The sequence below is a fragment of the Magnolia sinica genome, chromosome 9 (genome assembly GCF_029962835.1).
Source record: "Magnolia sinica isolate HGM2019 chromosome 9, MsV1, whole genome shotgun sequence".
Taxonomy (NCBI): Eukaryota; Viridiplantae; Streptophyta; class Magnoliopsida; order Magnoliales; family Magnoliaceae; genus Magnolia; species Magnolia sinica.
Window position 1 is genome coordinate 319,578 of NC_080581.1, and position 3,884 is coordinate 323,461.

Below are 3,884 nucleotides of genomic sequence, written 5' to 3' on the forward strand. Positions count from 1 at the left end.
TGGAGTGACTATGACTGAGAGTCACAGTCCTTTGTTCCTCAAATACAAAATTTCTAATGTTCGTGCTCCTACTGTTTTTAGTGTCTTCAATGAATCTAACATTCTCAGTCTCAACAATCCTGATAGAGTGGGAAGGACAGTAGAATCGATAGCCCTTTGATCTTTCTGGATATCTTATAAAAAAATAACTTACGGTTCTAGGATTAAGCTTCTTTTCATGCGGGTTATAAATTTTGGCCTCAGCAGGACAACCCCAAACATGCAGATATCGGAGACTTAGTTTTCTCCTATTCCACAACTCAAAAGGAGTTTTGCTGATTACTTTGCCGGGGACTCTGTTAAGTATATGAACTGCGGTTTTGATCGCATCACCTCACAGGGATTCCGGCAATGTCAAATTGCTAATCATGCTTCACATCATATCCATAAGGGTGCAATTGCGTCTTTCAACCACATCATTCTGCTCTGGAGAACTAGGCATAGTGTACTGGGCAACAATGCCACAATCTTGTAGGTATCTAATGAATGGTCCTGGAATGCGTCTTGATTCGTCATATATGCCGTACTATTCACCACCATAGTCTGATTTGACAATTTTAATCCTTTTATCAAGTCGATTTTCAACTTCGGCCTTATAGATTTTAAAAACATTCAGGGCATATGATTTCTCACTGATAAGATAGAGATACCCGAAACGAGAGTAGTCATGTATGAAGGTAATAAAATATTTGTGTCCACTCCATGATGTTTTAGGGAATGGTCCACAAATGTCCGTATGTATCACCTTTAAGAGTCATGCACTCCTTGCACCTTTCTTTCTGGTTCTAGTCTGTTTTCCTTTTATGCAGTCAATGCACATTTTATAGTCGGAGAAGTCTAGAGAATAAAAAATTTCTTCTCGTATAAGCATGTCTAATCTCTTACGAGATATATGATACAATTGCATGTGCCATAATATGGAGGAATTCTCATAGTCTAGTCTTCATTTAGATCCTACAAGCCATTAACATTATAAACGTGTGAGACAATCAAGTCTAGCTAGTATAGGTTGTTCACCATAGAGTCTGTGCCAACTTTATTCGAATTAAGGTAAATACTAAATCCTTTATTCTCAAATTGGAATGAATATCCCAATTTATCTAAACGAGAAATAGGGACTGGATTGCGCCTTATAAAAGGCACACAAAATGTATCTACCAAATTCAATAAACAAACAAATTATAACTTTAGCTTATAGACTCTAATTGCTTCTACGTTGACTTTAACACCATTGCCTACGTTTACTGAGTGTTCTGCATCAGTTGGTGGCCTGGTCTGTAGTAAGTCCTGTATAGAAGTATAAATATGAATACTGGTTTCCAAATCTATCTACCAAGAATTCACTAACACATCAGTTAGATTAAATTTAAAACAGACTAGAAAAGAATTATCACCATTCTTTATGAGTCATTCCTTATACTTTATGCAGTCTTTCTTTTAATGGCTCGACTTCTTGTAAAAGAAACAATTATCCCATTTAGCCCGCTTGTGACTCGATCCATTCCCAGGTCAGTTTTCAACTGATGAACTTGGAGGACCATGAGGTCCTAAGGATCTCTTATTAGAACCATGTTTCCTTTTCTATTTCCATTATGTCCAGGTACATGTCCTGAGGTTACATGATTAATATTTTGACTGTTTTCAAAGGATTTTGACGGTTCAGAATTTTCTGAAGTGATCTCCAAGTGTAACCATCCTAGAACTATCTCCATGGACTCTTTTTATTAAATATAATCGGATTCGGCTAGGATGCGAACTAGATGCGTTAGAGTTGGAATTTTAACCGGTTGCAAAATATACTCAAATTAGCAGATTATTTTACATAGAACAATTCATGAATAAAACTAAATATCAGGCGAACTTATCAATTCAATTAATTGGGGCTTTCAACTGAATTCTCCAGGATGAAGATGGGCCCAAACATTCAATCCAGGTGAGAATCGGTTATATCATCGTCACTCCTCTTGTGAGAGGTAGTGATAATATGCAAGTGACCCTCTTGAACATGAAGCTAAGCGATGCCAATTATGTAAATCTGAGTCACTCAACACCTGCGGGTAGGATGAGTTTTTCAACTTTATATCACTGGTATTATTTACTTCACCTCGTTCATGCCCTTGCCAAACTGTGATCATTTGTGTTTTTGTCACTGTTTGTATGAAACATAAACGCAAATGAATGCAATCCTATAATTGGATTCCCAATGTCACAAGTCCTGATTCGTAAAGATTTTCACTAATTGAGGTCATTGTGGTGGCTAACACAACCGGATTCAATCCCACAAATTTTGACTTAGGATTGCAATTTTAATCCTGCCCTCAATGGATTAACTATTAAATAAGTCTTATTTGACCCACAAGGCGGTTGATATTAATCGTTGGGAAAATGAGGAGTCTTAAAGAGAAACAGACGGGTAGGTTTCACATCCCTCATTCCAAACAGTTTATATCAACTCCTAAAGGATGGTTAATGGGCCCCACAATAAGGCTGAATCAAGACTGTTTATGATCTGATCATCATCAATGAACATTACAAGTCTAGCCTTTAACACTCACATGATAGACAGTTGGTATGGAACAATTCAGATGGACGGTTAGATCCTTTACATTAGTGTTCATAAGATAGACAGATTAGATCCAATTCTTAAGATCCATATAATGAAAGGTCTATATTCTTTAATGTCCATCTAGTAAATGATCTAAGCTATACGCTCATTTTAAGCTAAAAAATGACTTCTTAGATCTAAAAAAATGGATCCCAATTTTGGTCCCAAAGGGAAGGCCCAAACTTTAAATGTGCATTCAACATGCCCTTAAATAGGGCTGAATTATAGTGGTATGGGCTTAGAATATGAGTTTCATCTAGTCAACCACTAGGCCTTAATTGGACCCAAAATTTATTAGAGTGTGACCATAAAATATCAATTGAATGTGAAATAAATTTGCTGGCCCACAAAAAAGGATTAGGCCCAGTCAAGAGCCCATGTGATAAGGCAATTAGGCCCATGACTTGACTTTAAATGGGCACAGGCCCAAGGATCAGGCCCATTAACTATAATGTTTGAAATGGCCTAGAGGCAAACGGCCTTCTCACAATGGCCACTAGGCCAAAAAGCTGATAGCCCACAAATATCAAATGAATGTCGACCAAAACTGATGGCCCACAAATATCAAATGAATGTCGACCAAAACTGATGGCCCACATCATGGACCGTTAAGAGGAGAGAGAGAGAGAGAGAGAGAGAGAGAGAGAGAGAGAGAGGGCCTTGTTGTGAGCCCAACCCATGCAATGAGGCAATCGAGCCCACCATAATGCTTGTATAAACAAAGGGCGTTGCCCTTTCTGCAAAATAAAAAGAATCGTCATCTTCTTACAAATAAGGGTTGGTAAACCCTAACCCATAACTGGCATCCATGGCTGTTGGATTGAGACCGACATCCGAAAGCCGCTCAACAAGATCGAACAAGATCTCAAGCCAAAGATGAAGGATGAGGGAGAGATCGAACAAGATCTCATGCTGATGATGATGGGCCGGTCCTCTTACCAGCTATGATGGTTAGCCAAATCCAATTATCGGCCATTAATGGCTGCTGTAATCAACAATCAGCAACAGAAGATAAGGCTGATTGAAGAGCTGGTGGTTGTTGAACAACTCCTTCGATCATCAAATCGAGGACATTCATGACCGCCTTCACCGATAACAGAGGTAAGAGTACGAATAATCCTTTACTGAATTTTTTATTTCCTTATTTTGATTTGGAAAGCGAATCCCAAATATCTGATTTGGGAATTGAAATCCAAAATTTTTAATAGCCAATTTGGGGATACTTGATTTGGGGATCGGA